Genomic DNA, 23336 nt, shown 5'->3' with positions numbered 1-23336 from the left:
GACCAACTGTTAACTGTTTGATAAAAGATGTAATCGGATGTTTTCTTTTTCAGATGAATGGTAACTTTTTTAAGCCGTTTCTTTCTAAACAATTTTGATCATCATCTTTGAATAATAGTACTTGTGCATTTCTCTTTAAAAGATAATAACAATTCCCTACTTCACCCTCCTAAAACTCACAATGATATCTCATGTTTTTAAGAGATTGATAAACAAAAGATGACCCTACTTAGCTGATATCCACTATGCAACTGTATATCCGGGTACCCTTTGAGTGTTTTAGAAAACCTGTCTGTTTCCTACATCCATCTAGGCTGGTGTCTCTAACGAACAAAGCACTTACCTCCGTTATTTTAACACAAAAAATGAATAAATTTGGCAAAGGTATTCGGATGTTTCGTTGCCCTCCGTAGCTTCGTTGGAAGGATCTTTAGAGCATTTCTATTGGTGGTATTAAGCAATCGAGCAGCGAAAAAATCCTTAGATATTTTAGAATTGCCTTACTGCTTGTAATTCGGGAATAAACAATCCATTCGCTTTCCTTTGTATATGTAACTGGAAAGTAGTTTTCACTCCATATACACAGGTCAATAAATCATAAAATCCTTTTGACAAAGAATGCAAAAAAAGGAAAGGAATATTTGTAAAGAAATATTCTTAATCATATCCCTTTAAAAGTTAAATGTCATTCTTTGATGCTTGTTGTTGATGACGATAAATTATTTTTTCTCAACCTCTTTCACTAGATCTCTGTTCTCAAATTTCTGTATGATGATTTTGTATAAATTCGAGAGTGAAAGTTATTTTATTGTTATCCGAGATTACCAGCCATTTTAAAGCGACAGCTATTCTCTGCCATCTAATATATTTCTCTCCGTAGCAACTACAGCTAAAAGAATGTTTTAATTTTTTTAAATATTTTTGCTTAGTCAATTAAAATTTGCATAAATTAAAGTCCTTACGTGATTATTGTGATTAAAATCACGCAATATATCAAAATATATTGAAAAAATATTACACAATTTTGGAATTCTTTAAAAGCAGGTGTAAATGTAAGCAATAACATTTTGTTAACCAAAAAGTTTTCTATTTACACTTCTAAAAGATTTATAATGATGCATTAACAATACGAATTGCATTCTTATATCCATGATGAACCCAAAGGTAAAAGATTTGAGATCATGGAGTGGTTGGTATACGGGCGTTTGTGGTTCAAACTGCTGCGTTGCTTATGCCGTACAATTTCGAAGTTTTAAGGAAATTGCCCATAACAATGATTCCTGATAGAATTTAAAAATCGTACAACATAATACCTGAGACGCCAATCTACAGCTTTTGTGTATTCAATGATTTTTTTTATATTCTGAAAAAGGACAAGATAAATTTATTTGCCAGTTTTGTGAAGAGCTGTTGTTTCTCTTTATATAAGCAGTAATTCATTTATTTTCTGAACAGCAAATGTTAAGTGTATAAAGAAGAATTTCGCATGTGGGAGTTATTGAAAAAATATGGAATCCAAAGAGTAAAATATTTCAGTTTTAAAAATACTATGTTTTGACGATCGTTTTTGCATTTGATTTCAGTCTTAAAATTATCCATATGTATGCGTTATACATATGGATAAGTTATAAAGATATTTAATTATTTGACATAAACGATGATAATTTTTTTTTCAAATCTTAATTCTAAATTACTACTTCTTAAAGAATAATTTGTTTTAGCCTATCTATTTGTCCTTACCTTAATGATATATATAATCATTAGTCGTTTCCCTTGATAATAATATTATGAAAAAATTTGGCGTTAAAAGCTCCTCAAACATAAAACTAAAGTCCTGAAAAGTTATTTAGCATACTAAATATTAAAAACATGAAATTAAACTAAGGAAAACACGTTTTTCCATTTATCCACTAAGCAATTAAGGATTTTTAAATAATTTTTCGAATTTGGGACCTAAAACGTATCGAGTCATGGGAGAAATTTAAGCAAAAATGGAAAAAAGTGGCTGTAAAATAAATTTTTTATAATATTTTGAAAGTTAAGATTATTACAATTTATATTTCGCAGCATATGAATTCAATTTTTAGGGTTATATGGGATATTTTTTTCCAATATCGTATTAACTACTGGGAAGTAAGATTTCTTAATTATCTGCTAGAACTTTAAGATTATTCAATTTATAATCAATCCCATCTTGTTAGGCGTTTTTGTTTTTAGAATTATTCAAGCTATCAATGTTATTTTACAAAAAAAAAATCATTTCAGATAAATTTTTTCAACTAATAATTATGAGGTTTTGATCGGTCTAAAGTGCTCATCTGTTAGAAATGTTGCCTTTTCTAATACACTTATTTTTAAAGTAAAAAATTGATTTTCTTCTATAAACAAGCTACTATAAAAACTATTTTTCCTTTTGAAAAAAGCATTCTTTTATTATCTGATGCCGCATTGATTAGCAGCGACGTTTAATACAAAAATTAAAACTCTACATATGAATTTCAAATTGAGTTGGAAAATATTCGGCATCAATTCAAATACTCTAATACCTGAATTTGAATATCTTATTTTAAATTATTTTTAAATTGCAGTATTAACTACATGTTTTGCTGTGAGATTGTAAGATATTGGAAATAAAACGTCAAAAACATAGTTTATAATTTGTATTATAAGAAAAAAAATAATCTTCATGGATCACCAACTGAGTGACTTACTCTGAACTGTGTCTCTCCACTCCTTTTTTTTTTTTTAACATAATAGAAGAGTAGATGTATAATATGATTTATGTATTATATTCTATAAATATATTAGACGAAAAAATGGAAGCTGCATCCATAGAATATATTTTTATAGTTTGAAAAAAGCGAAATACATTATCAATATTGGTCAGCATATGCAATACTAACTTTAGATTATACTTCATTCTGAATTGAGTTTTATTTCATAGAAATTAATTGCCATCAATATATTTGATCACTGAAGGATTTCATCAGAAAAATTATTACGTAATAATATCAATTGGGACCCACTGACAAAAGATTTGCACTTATTAGGAACGTGAGATAGAAATAAAAGATTTTCAAAAGTTGAATCAATGTAATTCCTAAGTACTAAAATTTTGATATTTATACATGATATTTTAATAATTCATAAACACCAATGGAAATTCCCAAATAGAATCTTTTTGGGATTAAACACTAAATATTTGTGCATATCATTTTAAATCTGTATACATTTTCAAAAGAAAATAAATTATGTTTCTTAATGTAAATTCCATAGCAAATTTTTGTTTTGAGTGTCAAACATTTTATTATAAGAATTTCCCCAAAATTATCAAAAAAATTACTTATTTTTATAATAAGTAACATTCAAAATTATATAAATTGATGGAAACCCAAATCATAGCAAACATTATCTTGAAAATAGTTATTAGAATATATTATTTGGAAATAGTTATACATAGTTATGCTATTATAACTATTTTCGTACGGAGTTCCATAGTTATGTTATTCTCGTATGGAGCCGTATATACATACACGAGTCACAGTTACATAAAAGAATTCAATTGTTATTTTCCTACATTGACTGCATGTTGTTTATAGGCTAGGAGGAGAAATGTAATCCTATAAAAACAAATTAATTACTTTTCCCACTTTAACTTCAAAATGTCACATTTACAAATGCTTCAGTATTTGACACTTCAAATGTTTCGTTTATCTATTTCTTAAATATGAAAAAAAATTTTATTTCTTGTATTCGTTTTTTTTTTATTGTTGTGAAACTGATGAAAGTTTATTTTTTGTCAGAATAAGAGATCACCATCTATGCACCATTAAAAATAATGTTTTCCCTAAAGAAAGCATAGAGAATTTTTTTCGGTGTTTTTTTAAGAAATATTACTCACAAGATTCAAAAATCAGCTCATACAGGATATAATATTTTAAACACTTATATTTTAATTTTATTGTATACCTAAAAAAAATTTCATCCGCCATGTTACGAAATGTCTATATGGAGCCTCTTCAATTTAAAAGTGGAAAGATTCTTCAATCTTCCGTTTCTACGTACTGGCCGTAGCAACAGCAAAATATTTTATCCAGGAATTTCGCAAGATCCCCCCCCACCCTTCTGTAATTCTAAACATCCTTGACTATTGCGTAAGATATATCTTGTGAAGTTGGAAATTCAATATTAATATTCTGGTTCGGCTCTATGTACTATTTACTCACGAAAATTGCTCTATCTGCAAATGGAAATTCTCTTATATCAACAAACAGAAAAAGAGGCTTTCCCTTTTTGATATTCCAGAATTATTTCAGTCTTCTTTTAAGAATTTTGAGTTGCTGAAAATGATTTTATCACTTATTTGAGGTTGAAGTAACGTGATATTTTCTCAATGAAAGAAAATCCACAGATACTGATTGTATTCTTAACAAATAAACTGCAGACGATTTTTTTCTGTTTATTTAGACACCGATTCTGATATTCAAACTTTAATGAATGAAAAAATATTGAAAACAGATTTTTGAAACAAGTCTGAGTGTTTTTGCCAGAATGAATTCTTCAGAAATTGTTTTACGACAGCAAAACTTAGAAAATGAATCTTGAAAAGGATATCTTAGAGAAAATTTATTCACCTATTAAAATCCTTAGATATTTAAAAGTTCCGTGATAGTTATTTCCGTTAAATTTGTGTTTCAGATCATTGCATAATTTTTTAAGTTGCATCTTCCATCAATTTTTGCTTATTTCTTTTCAGTTTGAAATCGCTTATTACTTATAAATGGAATTCCGTTACAGTATTTGCAAATGGAGGTTTTATTTTTAAAACTCTACTTCTTTTATTAATATTCAGAATTCTCTTTTAGGCGTGTGTATGTGTGTGTGGGGGGGGTGATTTCTTTCGAAGTTGCGCATTTAATATATAAATTAATGGGCAAATTTTTCTTCTTACAGGGATACAATTTGAAAAATACCCTTAATGCTTCTCTTATATTTTTTTTCAATTAAAAAAAATTAGAAAATAATCTACAAGGGCTTTTTTTTTTGTTCATTTGTGTAGCCTCGGCTATCAGTGTTTTTATCAATGCAAGTAAGACTCTGGCTAACATCTTTTCTTCTCATACTCCAGAATTCCTTCACTGCTGCCAATGAACTTACACTTCCTAAGTGAAAATAGAAAAGAATATTCCATTTTGGCAATCCTCATTTGCTGTAGTAATCGAAAAGGCAGAGATTTTCCAAAGTTCTACGTTACGCCTCCTCGGTGATTAAGAAGTAGAAATGCAATTTGATATTGATGAAAGAAATATTTTGTTCCTTCAACAATACAGCAGGCACCATTTAGATGAATAGAAAATGAGAGGTATTTTACATGAGATACATTGAGTAGTAATTATAGGTTTGTTTTCTTTGGCATTCTAAAACTGGCTTATTCCATTTTATCTGAGCAACTCATTTTATAAAATAATCAAAATTATAAAATGGGATCTTGCATTATACACCTACAATTAATCAAAAGTGGAAAAAGCCTTTTAAATACGACTGATATCCTGAAAAACTAAACATCGCCGCTGAAATGTTAAGAGGTTACTCAAATTACTCTTACTGAATTATTATGGAACAAAAGGCAGCTTTTTTCCTTATATTAGCAGCATTATCAGGAATAGCGAAAATATTACTGCTGGAAATTTACAAGCCAAAACCAGTTGATTCATTTTTGTTGTTTAAAATGCCGATTATTTAAATCCAATATTAGTGTTCAATGGAATCATCAAGAGAAATTCAATAGATTTCATCAATAGAATCTGCTGAATTAAAAAAAAGCTATATATTTCAATATTATTGTTTTTTTGGCTGAGGAAATAAAACAATTTATTAAATGAATTCCGCAGTTCTTATTTTTAAAATAGTTTCATTACTAAATATCAACAATGAGTAAACAACAGCCGTCCATCTGATATTTTTTAGAAACAGCACGAATACAATGATCTATGTTTTTGATTTTACAAAATATTTGTATTTCTCAATATGAAATGTTCAAAAATAATCGTTTTTACCTGTATTATTTATTAGTTATTGTTGAATCAAAAGACTTGGAAACTGTTCATTTCTCAGTAGCCTTGTTCTTAATTCAGCGATATGAAATAAAAAGCTGATTTTTCATTAAATTTCGCATTATATTCCATTAAGGGTTTAAGATTGATGGTTAGAGTCGTCTGTTGATATTGATTTTTATCAGGAACGGTAGAAATTTTTTTTCGGTAACATATCATCATCCAATAACAATATGGTTCTAGAGCCAAAACAAAGAAAAATGAAAGTTTTATCACATAATTTCTTCATTTTGATTGGAAAGCATTAAGATGTGAAAAAAAGTCCCTCTTTAAGGTATTTTTAAAAGGATCTGAATAAAGTTTCAGATCGTAAACATACTCATGAGGCACCAATGATGATTTTTTTTTCATTATATCTTTATTTTAGATTATAAAAAATAATACATGCTATACTGCTAGTCGTAAACTGTTCAGATGCATAAAAAACATATGAAGGTTATTTTTCAAACACTGATGAGGGATTCAATCTAGGAATAATATTTTAAGAATAAATTATGTTCTTTCTAAAAACATTAAATAATTTTTATATATTAGAAGCTACAAGGATGTAGATGGATTCGTCAGAATATAAATAACTAATCACCGAGTATTTCGCGTTTACTTCATACCTAGTTGAAAAATAATGCGGAGTAAGTCCAATGTGTAGAATTCATTTATTTGTTATATTATATATATATATATATATATTGCCTTCACAGCCATATTGATGCAGACATTGAAATCTTATAAGACATTGAATTGTTTTCATTTACGAGCCAAAAAAAGTATCGAAAATAATGAGGCAGAAAATAATTAACAAATATCTGTAATTTGCAAATACTTATATCCTATCTTAAAAACAATTTTGAAATATGTTACAAAAAAAAATTGGATAAAAAATCATTGACTTGTATAATAGAAGTTTTTGGACAAAACTGTTATTATCGGAATCTACTTTCGGCAATTTTTTACCCTCTAAACAAAAAAAATTAGAATTATGCATGTTTTCAATATTTTTTTTCGCATAAGGTCCTTATCTACTAAAAACAAATTATACCATATTTTAACACCTTTATTATAGAGATCATGTTTTATTAACCCATGCAAAGTATAAACATCAATATCATCAACATTCCGAATTTGCCATTGATTCCTTTAAAGGAATTTTTAATCAATCAAATTAGAGCTGAACCACTAGAAACTAATCAAGAAATGCATTTTATTTTGCCCAGTTAATAAACTAAGTAGGAAACTATCTTAACCCACCCTTTTACGATTATCCGTTTACTGCTCAATTTTTTTCAATGAAATAAAGTGGCTAAATTAAAAGAATATATCTCGAAATAATTTTATCAGCAATTAACCGCCGTGGAGCCTGGAATGTAGCTCCAAAATTATTCTCTCAATAGATTTAGTTTTTGTAATAGTATTTCGTAAATATTTTTTCACTGTTATAATGGCATTGCTTTTATTAGGGTTTTCATTAATTTACTAAATTCATTTCCATTATATATGAAGATGTGTCCTACTCCTCAATAAAAATCTTACGAACTCAAATCTAATAAATTCCAAGTAAGAATTAATTATTAAAAATCTAATAAATTCCAAGTAAGAATTAATTATTAAAAATCTAATAAATTCCAAGTAAGAATTAATTATTAAAATCGAAAATACTTGTATAAAATTACTCCATTCAACTTCATAATTAAGACTCCAAATAAATAATGGGCTAAACAATATTTCAGAAAATCAATTTAAAGTCATTGCTGTAAGATGCTAAAAATAAATGAGATTTAATCTCAGCTTAATACCAACAAATAATTTTCTAATTATTAAAATATTATTATCATAATTCTTTTTTTTTCTCAGAATAAATCGCAAATTGGCAAAATTAACTTTTTTATTCTTAAACATTTACGAGCTTCTGATAATCTATTCTTAAATTAATAGATTAATATGATGATTAGACCCGACAATCAAACATGCTAAGCTGACGTTTTAAATTTCTTTTTGAGAATAATTGTTTCAATAAAAATTTAAAAGCAAAGAGATAAAATACACTAATTATTTTTAAATCATTTTATTTTTTTATCCAAAAAATATTAGTTATTCGTGTATACAATGGATTTAAATCATTGTGTAAATTTACTATTTTATATTCATTTTCACAATGTTTTTATTCACACAAAATTGAAAGATTATACATATCATGAGGAGGTGCAATTAGCTTCCAATTAATTATCAGCATCTTGAACGCTAGTTTATAATTCCTAGTTTGAATATTCAATAAGCCTAAATTTGCAAAATATTCAAAAATAAGTTGTATCGGGCTCATTTTAATTTTACATCAAGTAAATGAACAATTGAATTTTATTATTTTGCTTCTAATATTAAAATTATACCAACAAACAAAAGAGAGGGCGTGCCACTACAAATGGAATCATTATTTCTTAAAAACTATTTCGTACTATAGTTATAGAAAAAATTAATAAACTTTTTTAAATCCATTCAAGATTTTTATTCATAATTTGAAGTATAAATTTATTTAGTAATATATAGAAACAAAAAAAAAATTTAAAATAACTATTTTGAGTCATTGATTTAATAATATAATTCTGAGAAACAGTAAAAAATTAAAAAAAAAAATTGTTAATACCCATATTTTTAAAAATTATAATTATTAGATTTAATTATCTAAAATAAATAATTAGTTATTTCAATAAACGTCTTAAAATATTTAATTATAATTTGAATAAATATGAATTCATATGTAAAAATAATAATGGAAAAACATCCTCTGCAAAAGTACGCGTATAAAAGAAACTTGATTTCAGTATTTACTACAGTTTGTTTTCTGGAATTGTTCATACAGTGTCTCACAAAAGTGATGGGACACTTGTGCTTTACAAAAGGAAACTGTAATCTATATCTATACTTATAATAAAGCTCAATGTGTGTGTGTGTGTGTGTGTGTGTGTGTGTGTGTGTGTGTGTTGGCGCTCTACAGGCCAGGTCATTTGACATAAAGCTATCAAATTCGGTACATGTATACCTTAGAGGTAGGGATTGTGCACCTGGGGTCCCTTTTTTTGAAATTTTAATTAGAATGTTAATTATTAATTAAAAATTAACTTTCCCGGATAAAAAATCTTCCATTTTCCCCACCGTCAAATGAGTAAGGCTTTACTTTTTTTTTCTTCCAACAATAATAAGGCTAGGGTTAACATTTTTTGGCGGATTATTTCAAACGATTCTGTTTATTTTCTAATTGTTTTATGCATTTGAAATTAAACATTGTTAATTAATCCATGTTTCAGATTCATTCTGAAGTACTTTTGAATTAAAATAACACAGAATAAAGGAAATTAAAAATGTATAATCTGCATAGCTCTTTCTTGGATTTTATTTTTTAAATATTTCGAACGATAATTCGCTTTATTCCATTGGATAGCTTTGATGGTCGGTCAGGTCTTCTTTTATCCTGAATAATATGATTCTTTTTATATCGTTTAATGATATTGGAAACTGTTGAATGACTGAAGTTAACTGTTTCAGCAGTTTTTCTAATAGATTTTCCACGTTCAATATGTAATTTAATAACTAATTTTCGAATTTCAGGCGAAGTTTCTTTTCGTTTAGCATTCATAGCTGCACAAAGCTAAATAAACACAAAAATTCCAAAGCAAATTGGAGAGAAATACTGCAGACGATTTTATAAATTATGGCTAATTGCTTTTGAGTAAAAATAAAACCACCAAAAATATTTTTATTGCTTATTTCAGATGATTTTTGTTGCATATCTAATGGTGTCCCATCATTTATGTGAGCTAATTTTTGCTCCGTTCTAAACAATTGTATTTTTTATTAAATTAATATTTTAATATTTTGACAAAATGTATGTTATGTTATAATTGTTACTAAATTTAAGTATGAAACACACCCACAAAAAATTTGTACAGGTTTTTTAAATTTATTTTATTACAGTTTCCTTTTGTAAAGCCCAAGTGTCCCATCACTTTTGTGAGACACTGTATATTTTTCTTAAAATTTTGCATATGAATATTTTTTTTTAATTTTCTATCAGTAAATTACATATCTGTAGCAGAAATCAATGTACAAATTTATACAAAAAAATGCATGTCAAAAGCTGAAGTTTTTAAAATGTAATACAAAATCATAATTAGTTGGTAAAAATCCCGATTCCTCATAGATGAAAATAAAACTTTTTTTTAATATTCTTTTACTCCATCGAATATTTTTAATCGTAGAATAGATCAAATATAAAAATAAAAGCTATTTTACAAATGAATAAAGTAAGAAATTTATATCAATGAATGTACAAAAGACAAATACTTTTCAGTGGAAAGACGTTTTTCCATCACATGCTAAAATTCAACACAACTTTCCATTATTAAAACTGCTAAACATGAATAATTTTTGATTAAATCTATATCATTTAATGTAATATAGTTTTAAACAACAAGTTTCATTCGAAAAAAAATTAGAATAAAAATAACTTACCCATAAAGAAAATACTAGACAATAACTATTTCTGTACTTATGCTGACTTCAAAGGAAATTCAAATTCTTAAAAGTTTCGCCAGTATTGCTTGTTTACAAAAAGTTCATTCTTCCTTTCAGAAAGTAAATTTCCAGAACACCTTTCGAGAACAAAACACTCTTTGTATCATACTAATAGTTAAAAAAATCAATTAAAATAATTAGAAATCATTAGTAGAAAAATGGCGTCATGAGTGATGGTTTTTTTTTTTTCATTCCAACCTGTACAGTTAATTACAAGTATAAATCATTCACTTCATTAATAAATTCTGCCACAGCTAGAAATTTTTGGCCACCTGTATGGCATAATGGTTAATGTGCAATTGCTTTCTTAAATTTGAACCTTAATATAATAATAAAAAAAATGTTTATGCAATGTCTTTGTTTTCTTCTTTTAAATTTAATATTAGAATACCAATTATCGTTTGCTGTATAATGGTATTGGAGTTCTCATTAAAATTAAACCTATCTGTTGTGTCTTGGAAATTCTCTCAAGAAATAGACACATATATTTATTTGTAAAATATTTAAAAGTAATTACAAATAATATAATAATAAAGTAATTACAAATAAATAATATTTAAAAGTAATTTACAAATAATATAATATTTAAAAGTTATTATTATTCTCTACAACGGAATGAAAAAATATAATATTTTTTACTGAAATATTCTGCGCTTTTGATTTCTTGAATTTACACTAAATATCTTTTAAATATATTCAAAGCAAAAGAAATCACATAGGAAGAATTAAAATGATATTCTAAGAAAGAATTCTTAGTAGAAATTTGAACCCACTTTCAAACGAATGACAGTCTAATTCTATAAATCGGCTGCATCGTTTGGAAGTAATTACTCTTTGCACTTTGTCCCAAAATACCTCCTATGTGAAATATTTGATCACGGTTTCATTTATTATAAAAATGAAGTGTAAAATTGGCCACTTTAAGTAAAATGGAGACAATTCTCTAATGGCACTGTCTCGATCCGATTCTACTGAAAAAAAAATTAAAAACACATCAAGCCTTTATTTGAGCACGAAACGCAAAGTGGCAGAGAGTGAAATAGAAATGCGAAGTTAATTTTAGTATTGAAAATCTACAAATGTTTGATTGTTTACAGATCTGTATTCGTTCATGTATGAAAGAGATAACGTAAACTTGCAAGCTGCTGTACATTTTAATGCAGGATCTTTAAAGTAAGACTGTCATTATCTCAGTAAGACCACATCTGTCTTTATACTGTCTCAGTTTATATGAAATTAGTAACTACAAAACGCAAAAAGGGAAGTATATGAATTTTAATAAGTATTCTAAACCCCAAAGACTTAAATTCTAGTTATGTTTACATGTTTTTATTGCTTTGTAATATTTCGAAATATATTCGAATATAATATTCGAAAAAGAAGCATGATTTTTAATAAGTTAAAAATTAACTATCTAAGTAATTAATTAAAAATTATTTCTTTGTGCATTTTAATATCTGAAAGAAAAATATGAAGAAAACAGATTACGATAACTGATCATATAAAATTGCATGGCATTCATTCATACATAATAACACATTTTTGAGGTGATGAATCAGATCTCATCAAATCTTGAGGTAAATAGTTCAACAGGAGTAGGATCATAAATGATCTATAATTATTCATATTTGATTCCATCGACTATTCTAGAAACTAAACACAAACATGCCACATTATGTTCACGAAACACGCTGTGGAATATTAATGCTGGATCTAAGAAATTATATAGTGAAGTTATAGTTAAATTTCACTATTGTCATGCAAGAATTTGATTTACGTCCAATATATTCGAATGATTTCTTAACAATTTTTTTTCTATGAGTAGGATGTATATATTACTACATGCAATATGTCTTACATTCTTTGAGATTTGCATGAACCCCTGTACATATGCATGCACTATTATGCATCAAAGCGTTCCTCTATTTGAATATTAAAGACCGCCATCAATTCATAGTCAATTGAGAATAGATGCGACGTGATTAGGAATACAATCTCATACTGAAATGACCCTATCGTAACAGGTTCACTTAGCTAGATCTGGAGATATTTGGAGAGACAAACATTATCTCCAAGCAAATTATTCCGTATGCAGCAGAAATTGAGAAACAGATTGATTACTACTCATTCATCATATCTTTGTGAGCTGGTCCACGAATGTTGACGTGAAAGATGGGATGAAGACAGCGGATTAGGCCGGATTAAGAAGGACGTCATGTGATGAATTGAACTGACCACAAGACCTGGCCGAATTTGGCAGAAAGCGTTCAGGGAAGAAGAGTTTCATTCGGCATCCTGGGATTAATCAATGCAAGCCTAAACAACCACTGTCTTTCAGTTTGATTTATTGGAAGGAGTTCTGTTTCTTGTTTTCGATTAATGGTAGGGTAACGAATTAATTAATTTAGCGAATTTATTAATTTTAAGATGAAGTACAAGTGATTTTCTAAACTTGGATTTGGATTGCATAAAATATCATTTACAAAGAAGGGAGCTCCAATACTATTCTTAATGAGAAAATACCCTGGATATCGTATTTTTATTATCATTATATGTTTTTTAGATTGGAGCATATATATATTTATATGCAGCACACATTATTTCTCTGTATATAGCATTTAGATGAATACCTCTAATAACTACTAAATAAGATAGGAAATCATATGAAAACACTTAGTCTTTTGTAGAGAGACGTAATAAAAAAGTACATTTTTACACTTTATTTTTATAATAAATGAAACTGTGAACTTTCACTTTTGATCAAATATTTCACAGGGAAGTTATTTTGGGACAAACGATAGAGAGTAATTATTCCCAATCGATGCTGCTGCTTTATAGAATTAGACTGTCATTCGTTTGAAAGTGGGTTCAAATTTCTAGAATGCCTTGAATAAATTTTAAAAAAATATTGTTTAGCGTAAATTTAACAAATCAAAAATTCAGAATAATTCTCTAAAAATATTATATTTATTTCTCATTCGTTAGAAGCAGATAATGATTTTTTAAAAAAAAAAGTCTGTCTAAAGCAGAATATTTTTCAAATAAAAATCTGTTTCTATTTCCTTAAAGAACTTCCAAATAGATGGGTTTAATTTCAATGAAAACTCGAATACCACTATACAGCAAACGATAAATGATATTCTAGTATTAAATTCAAAAGAAGAAAACAAGGACATTGCAAAAACAATTTTTTTATCATATTAAGGTTCGAATCTAAGACACTCTATGCATTGACCATTACATACTGACTATTATGCCATACAGGTGGCCAAAAAATTGTGGATGTGATAGAATTTGTTAATGAAGTTAATATTCTATGCTTGTAAATAACTGTACCGGTTGGAATGGAAAAAAATCCATCAATCATGAAGCCATTTTCCTACTATTGATTTCTAATTATTTTGATTGATTTTATAACTAATAGTTTGATACAAAGTGTGTTTTGCTCTCAAAAGATGTTCTGGAAATTTACTTTCTGAAAAGAAAAGGGAACTTTTGGAAACTGAAGCAATGCTGGTGACACTTTTAGAATTTGAATTTCCTTTGATGTCAGCATAAGAGCAGAAATAGTTATTGTGTAGTATTTTCTTTAAGGGTAAGTTATTTTCCTTTTAAACACATTCTAGAATGAAACTTGTTATTTAAAACTATATTATATTAAATGATATAGATTTAATCAAAAATTATTCATGTTTAGCAATTTTTATAATGGAAAGTTGTGTTGAATGTTAGCATGTGATGAAAAAATGTCTTTCCACTGAAAAGTATTTGCATTTTATATATTCATTGATATCAATTTCTTACTTTACTCATTTGTAAAATATCTTTTATTTTTATATTTCAGTTATTCTGTGATAGGTAAAAAAAATATTAAAAATAAGTTTTTAAGTTTTATTTTTGTCTATGAAAATCGGTTATTTAATCAACAGACCATGATTTTATTACATTTTTTTTTTTTAATTTCAGCTTTTCACATGTTTTACTTGTGTAAATTTTGAACTGATTTTGGCTTCATATATTGGATTTATTTACTGTGCGTTAAAAAATTGAGTATTCTTATGCCAAATTTCTAGAAGAATATACGAAAAATTCCAGAAAACAAACTGCAGTAATTACTAAAATCATGTTTCTTTTAATCGGTATTTTTACAGACGACATTTTTTTTGTTTATGTTTTTCTAATAAATTGCCATTTATTTCAATTTATAAATAATTATTGAAAGAGGGTTAGTGGAATAACTAATTTAACATTGTAGTTTTTTTAAATATTAGAAATTTTAAAGTTTTTTAAATTGTTTTTGTTTGACAATGTCATATTGTGTGTGTGTGTGTGTGTGTGTGTGGTCACAGATATTCAAATCGATGCAATAACAACTAGTTATAGTTATAAACTTCTAATTTATTCTATATATATAATTCTAATTTATATATTATACTAATTTATACATGCATATAGTGTGTGTGTGTAGTAAAGTAAAATTAAGTATCAGCAACCTCATTAAATAAATAGTGATCCACCAATAGAAAATAACAATATATTGAATAGAAGAAAAGAAAAGAAAGAATATTCAGTTATCCCATAATAACAGACCTCGGCTCATTGATCCTTACTACAATCAAGCTTTAAAAATAGTAAATAAATTAAGAAGTTTATTATCCTATAACTAATTATTATTCATGCTTAGTTTTATTCACACATATAAAAGTAGTCAGATGTTAAAGTTGAGATTTCGCATCCAGATGGAATATTTTTTTTAAATCGAGCAGCGTTACAGATTTTGCATTTATATAGATGATATCACACTTAACCGGATTCAAAGAAGATTTCAATTTATCTTTAAGCATATATTTATTTATTCGTATGTTTATCTACATTCGTTTTTATAAAATTATACGGCGATCTAATGTTATAAAGTTTCTTCATCCAAAAATAGTTAGAAAAGAAGTGAAATCGATGTAGTTTCTTGCACGAGAAATTATAAATCTCTTTCTTTTAATGTCGCATGCCTTAATCACATCTGGAATTTCAATCGATCACTGCTTTATTGCTACTAATGTAATCATATAATTACAAGAAAATATCCTCATAATTTCAAAGCACTAAGAGATCATCATAAATTTATAGTCTTTTCTACTTCACTCGTAATTAATGCCTCGCTCTTTCTAATAAAAAAAGTTTTTTTCGGTCTATTGCTCTGCTTCAACATCACGCAGATGTTATGGCCCGTCATTTCGACATTACGGCAAATTATGGACAACACTTGATTTTAAAACCACGAAAAATGTATTAAACAAAGTATCAGTTTTATTCGGAGGAAATTATTTCAGGGTCTATCTTTAAAGAAAAAGAATTAATTGGAAATGAAATAGTGTCATGAACAAAAAAAAATGTATTCTATACGTAAGCACTGTTAATGAAATCCTGACTGTTGGTTTTAAAAAGTAATTTAATAAAATTTTTACAAAGTTTCTCAGTTATCAAAGTATTTGAGATTAATCAGATAACATGCCGGTTTAATAATGAATAATTCATTTTTTGAAGATCATTTAATAATACTAACTTTTTCACCATAAAACTTATAAAAAAAATTGATAAAAAAAAATGAAACAAGAAAGGATTTTTTTTTTTTTCCTTTAAAAGATTTCAAAAATTATACCAATAACTGAAACTCAAAGTTGATAAAACCTTATATTCTTTTAATTTAAATGCAATTATTTGTCCAGATCCCTAATTTTCAAACGAGAAATTATGTTTGCCTTTTAATAAGAAGTTTCGTTTTATTTTAAGATAAGATAGGGAAAAATATTAGCGATTGAACTGTTTGATCTGTAAAATAATAAATTTTTTAACTGAAAGTTAAATCTAACAATTTTTGATCCGTGTAGTTACAAATTTTATTCAGATTCATTTTTTTAATTTGAAAAATAAATTTACTTTTCATTTTATTAAAATTGGATTGATTTTAATTAGAAGCATTATAATTAAGATCATGGGCGCAATTGCGCACTTCCAAAGAATTTATTACAAGTTTTAATCTAGCATTTCTTAGAATACTCATTAATAAAGTAAAAACCGTTGATTGTATAAAACTGTAATTATTTTTTTAATAAATTAACTTTTTTTCAAAACTATTAATCTGCTATTTTTTTTTAAATAATGAAATTGTAAGCCTCTTAGCAGGAATTTTTCAAACACGCCATCCTTCTTTTATAAATAAAACTTTAATGATTAATAGTTTTATGCATTGATATTTAAATATCTCTTTTAAAACATATCAGTTTTTCATAACTAATAATTAAAATTTCATATTTTAAATTCATAACGCTAAAGGAACATATTCTTTTTCCTTACATATTAAAGCAAAATCAATATATTGTTAAAAAAATATTCCTTTTTATTTTGTATAAAAGGGAAATGTTGTGCAGCAATGATCAGTTCATAAAATTATTAATTTTCTATAAGATGTTTGTACACTTAAAATATTATAATTTCCGTAATGAATTTGTGTTAAATATATTAAATTATTTCCGAAAAAAATCTATTTCTTTCATGAAAGTTTTAAAGCAACATTATTGCACAAGATTTAACAACAAAAAATAGTATGAATATTTCCTTTGACTTTCATGCATATTTCCATATAATAAAGCATTCTATAAAAAGTATAAAAATAGCTTTGATGTGCAGAGTAAAAATGTGTAATTTTAATTATTTTCTCTAATGTATCGTTTAAAATTTGAACCTTATTATGATGTAAAAATTCCACACTGATTTCCTACTAATCATTTTCTTGGGCAGCTTCATAACTTCCATAATGATCCTACTAGAGAGTCAAAATTAACTTTATAATGGCTGTTTTGAAACGACTTTTAACTGGCTCTACCGTCCTAATCTTGTTATGACCAATCTATATTAGCTTTGAGATTTTTCTGAAGTCCGAATCGTTTACATTTCAAGGAAAAGCTAAAAGTCACAAGTAACTATGTCGGGCGATTAAGGAGCCTCACAAAGCACGCGTATCCTAAATTCGGGCTAGGATATCGACAGTTTTAATTCCATATCTCTCTCAAATATACAACAATAATTGATCGCATAGTAATTATATTCTAATATCCTTTATTTATTTGTGATATCATTTTAAATCCATAAATTATGAGTACTAATTTTAATACAAATAATTGACAGGTATTCTTATATTTTGTTTGACAGTTAATATCCAAATTTTGTAGAAGTAACATTTTTAATATCTCAAATTAGATGTAATGAAAATTTTATCATTTATATACTTTCAAAGAACCAAGAAGAAATTCCTTCCCTTAATGTCAAATTCATTAATGCATGTTTATTTACGAAGCATTGTACGGCATATTTATAATAAATTTTAAACAGATGTTGCTTTTGATTTTCACGGTACAATAGTTAATTGAAAAAGGCGTACAAAATTAAATGATGCATTTGTAATATCTTTTTCTTTTGATGAGATAATGATTGAGGTATATATATACATAGTTAATACGAAATATATTTGAAATGTATAATTAAGGGCAACAAAAAATCAAATTAATATTGCCGTCTATTGGTGGAAATGGGCGGCATTATTAATTTTTAATAATTAAAATATGTTGTACTTTTAGAAATATGCCATGGTAGCATGCTATTCAATAAAATTATTTTTACAGAATTTTAATATAATAACAATTAGATTCTTTTGTTATAATGCAACTAAAATCTGTAAATCAATTAATAAATTATCTGTAAATGAAAAGCAAATAAACAGCTTTAAGAATCTAAGGACATGTAAAATATTGCTAAAACTAAAATATAAAGATTGTGCGATACCATATTTTAGGCAAGAAGAAAATAACAAAATGGCGGCATAGTATGAACAGAAAATGACCCAAAAATTGCTCAACTTTCCTCTTATGAATTTCGTGAACAAAAAGCCATAAGTATTTCTGCGAATATATTTCCGAAATGTAACAATTTCTTTCCATATTGCATACAGAACTCTAAAGAAAATAGGATTCAGCTATGCTTATTGAATATAGAACTACGCTCAAAATTTCCTTCATTCTTTTAACAAATTACTTCTCATTTATTCCGAGTCTTGAGTTTATAACATTTCGTGGAAATTTTCACAACAACCAACTCCATAATATTGATAATTAATTGCCTCACCCACATTTTGAGGTTCACGGAATTCTCTATATTAGGGTTAGAAAATTAAAAAAAGAATTTTGGGGTGCAGTTCCTTCTTGGAATAATTTATGAAGTTTCCTTATGGGTTTGCCAATGCCCGTTTCAAAGAAAGTTGAAACGATACAAATATATTTCGTCTGCGTTTCACAATTTCTCACCCCTTCTCAGACGATAAATTGAAGTTTTTAGTGACAAGTTAATATGACTTACAAAATGAATAACTTAAAATATTTTGAAGATCATGAATGTAACAGAATATTTTTAGCATCATAGGAGTTCACACCTTAAACATGCAAGCAAATAAGAGAATTTAAGATTAATTTTTGAATGCATAATTTAAAAGAGTAATAAAACGCTTCATGCATTTGAATGTATTTTTTATTGAAATATGAAGTTGCAAAATGCTTTCATTGGAATATGAATATACATTTTCTAATCAATTGACGAAAGCTGTATAATATCACATATAATTTTCAGACTATTTATTTCACCTGAAAAATTACAATTAATTGCGAAACTTAAAATACTATTATTACTTTCATAGTCATTGAATAGTGAGAAATATTAAATGATCAAATAAAATTCTAACTTAAGATTTTGATAAATCTGCTCGTTTCAGACCTTCCTAAATTTAAAAACAAAAACGGATTTTTTAATATACCTTTTATTTATAATAAATCTTTTCGTTTCAGACCTTCCTAAATTAAACTGATTTTTTTTAATAATATATCACTCTTTCTGTATGTCTGTGAACCCGATGACTCAGAATTGCTCTAAACTAGACAAATGAAATTTGGTGTATAGATTTGAGACCAAATTTATAGATTTTTACCAAATTTGAAAGAAATTCATACAGGGGAAGTTTGCCAATCCTACTATTCGAGTACAAGTGAGATCGATAATTGCAAAGTGTAAAGATTTAGAGACAAAATTTGGGTGTACCAGTTCACCATCTGAAATAATGATTAAATCAAGTTTGGAAGTAAATATGTCGAAGGAATTGATCGTCTATCTACCTGTATTTCCACATTGAATGCAAGCGCAAAAATTCAATGAAAATCTATCAAATTCTGTATGTGATCTTGGAACGGCAACTGTAGTCTCATGCTAAATTTTGACTTCAATCGGTAGGAAAAAAATGTACCTGATATACATATTCGCATAGAAAATTAAATAAAAATGTACTCCAAAGTTCTATAATTCCTGACTGTTGTTCGCCAATGTCATACTAGGTATTCACTGACTTACCTAAGGTCCATAATTTTATGCCGAGAGAGTCAAGATATTTTTTGGCGAATACGGGAGGAAATTTCGAAGAAACCACTCCCACTGGAATTTCGTTATGATTGCAAGAAATGTGTATTCATTAAATTATTCAAAACTATAAAACAAATGAGTTTTTAAACTAATAATATTTTTACAATTTAAATAATTTAGGTATATTTCTATAGTTTTTGTCCTGACAAAGCCAATGAGACCTCACGTCATGGTGAATTTTAGAATCTAAACAATGGAAAGAAATACTCTTTTTTTTAGATATTAAATAAACATTACGCTCAAAATATATCCTCTATGAAATTTTAAAGGGTATTTTTTTAATCGATAAAATCCTAGCATTATCAAAAAGTTATTTAAACTTTATTAATGAATGGAAACACAGAAATAAGTAGCTCAATTATTTTGCGGTGAGATTTTTAATCATTTTGCTACAGTAAATTAAAATTATTAAAATCATTTCAACTAAAGTTATAAACCAGCGAAGAATAAAAGACAGCAATATTTCGCAAAGAATATTTCAGATATTTAACCATTGTTTCAAACAAGTTTTTTTTAGTTACTCCATTCAAAATCTTAAATCTGAATATCTTTAAAAGAATGACAAAAAAAATTACTAAGGCTTCCTTCCAATCTTTTATATATGTGTTGTGTATACTTTTCATTCTAGTGCATTATAACCAAATTTAACTCGATAATATTTTTTTCCCTGTAAAATCTTATTTGTTTCGAAGAAAATATTTAGATACGAATCACATACTGAATACATATGAATATTTTTCAATCTTAACTACATATGAACTGGTAATTTAATTTTTTTTTAAATCATAAATACACTTCTCTCACGTGTTATTCGAATTGATTAACACAATAATTGCATTGTTGTTATTGGATGTGATCGAAGGTATTCGTATTCGGGTAACGTTATATAAATCCATCTCGCAACATTTTGAGGTACCAGTAGGTTATCATCCTACGGCAACAGTGCAGGTACCACAAAAATTTACGAGATGGCACTATACGACATTATCAGCATGAGAGAAGATAGAAAAAAGGTTCTAATAGTTGATAATAAAAAAAAATGCTTTTTTTGGAATATCGCGGTGGTTTTTTTTTTCCACTCATCAACGACACCTATATATATATATATATATATATATATATATATATATATATATATATATATATATATATATATATATATAAGGAAAAAAAAAACTTAAAAAGCAGAAATATTTAATATAAATCCATAAGCAAAAAAATAAAGCAAAAAGCACCACTCACACCGAGGACCCACAATAAATGCGTCATTCATGTTGTTCTGACCACTTTACTTCACTGCCCACGCTGCGAAGCGGAAGATCAATATACTTGTTGTAATAAATACTTATAACAGAATTGTGTGAAATCGCACGTTTTCAAGAAAAACATCTATCTAGGTAAACTTAAAAAGCAAAAACTTTTCTAAATATAAAATCTAATCCAAATCACTAGAGACATTTTCGAGATGAACGATATAAATTTTTATAAATGCAAGAATTACTCGTTTAAAGTTATAAGATTTCATTTCATATTACAATCATTAATTCTCTCAGTCCTAAGATAATCTATTTATTTCTAATTATATCTTTTGAGATTTTATTTTCTTCAGAAGAAAGTAACTAGTCAAGATCGGAGCTGCTCTCTTCTGTTCCTTGTTGGTTGAAATTTCTCAAATCGGTCTGCCTTATATTATTCCTAATAAATAGGCATATAGTCATTACTATATATTTATGTAATATACTCAACATGGTTCAAAAAATCTATTCACGTATAATAACTCCTCTGAAAAATTACACTTATATAAAATATTGTAATACACAAAATTACTTCGAAACTTTACTTATTTCAATTTAAACCATTTTAAATCACGCAACCATCATAAAATTCTTTCAAATATAAACCAAAATTTATCGAAAAAATTTAGTTTACAATAAATTGAAAAACATCTATACAAAGGCTGAAACTTTCGTTCTTATGAAGAAGAAATTATGGGATATCTCTAAATCATAGACTTGGGTTTTACTTTGATTTATCAACCAAGCCAGATGAGATTGTTATTAGTAAATGTATTATCTTTTTTAAAATAAAAAAAAAACGTTTAGTTCAGGTTTTGTTTTCCCGATCGAATTTAGATTTTCATAAAAATTATAACTTATATAAATCTTTTTCTTTTAAAATTTTTTATAAATTTCTCATAATATTTGTTAGCAATTCTGAAATAAATATATTCAATAACTTTGATTTGTATATCATAATAGCTGCAAAAGTTTATCATTAGTTTCATTTTATTATTTAGAGTTTTGGTCTCGTAGTATAACTTAAATTGTGCAGAATATATTTCAGTATAACATTTAAAATGCATGTGCTTTGGAAAAATTGTTTTGAATTTATTTAAGTTAAAGATTGAATTAATTGTTCTGAAACGTTCTTAAAACGCTTACATATTCTCCATAATATTTGTCAACAAAAATTGAAGAAATTCAGTTAGGTTGTTCAGATTTCTAACATGTTCAGAAAAAGTCATAGTTTCAGTTTTATATGCATAGATTCAGATTTGTATGTTTATTAATTTTAGTTGTTGAATCCCATCATCATTGCATTCCAACCATAATTTCATACCTGAACGAGCTCTTATTCTTCCTAATTTTGTAAAAACATTACTGCTCCGAATAACTTTTCTAGTTTCTTCAGATCTTTCATTTATTGTTTTACGGATTTGATAACAGATAACAAAGTGATTTCTCAGTTTACGAAGAAGATTTTCAATCATGTTGTAAGCTACCATTCACCATAGAATTTAAAATATCATCAAAGCAATAAATTTTTTTGCATTCAATTTCAGGATACGATAAGAAATGGGTGACATTATAGGAACTGGAACGGATTTTGAACATATCCATTTTCTACCTCATTTTCTTTATGATTACCATTTTCGTTGAATTCAATTTATAATTTATTTTCTTTTTTTTTATATCTGGGCACAGAAATTTGTACTAATTCAATTGAAGCCGTTTATTTTAGGTTTTATTTTAGAGTCCATGGTCAAGGAAAAAATTATACAATTTTCTTGATGCACGTTGTCAAATATCAAAAGTTGGATTTAGATTTTAATCATTTTAGACATGAAGTTTAATTAAATAAAAACTA

The sequence above is a fragment of the Argiope bruennichi genome, chromosome 4 (genome assembly GCF_947563725.1).
Source record: "Argiope bruennichi chromosome 4, qqArgBrue1.1, whole genome shotgun sequence".
Classification (NCBI taxonomy): Eukaryota; Metazoa; Arthropoda; class Arachnida; order Araneae; family Araneidae; genus Argiope; species Argiope bruennichi.
Note: the sequence above shows the minus strand (reverse complement) of the source record.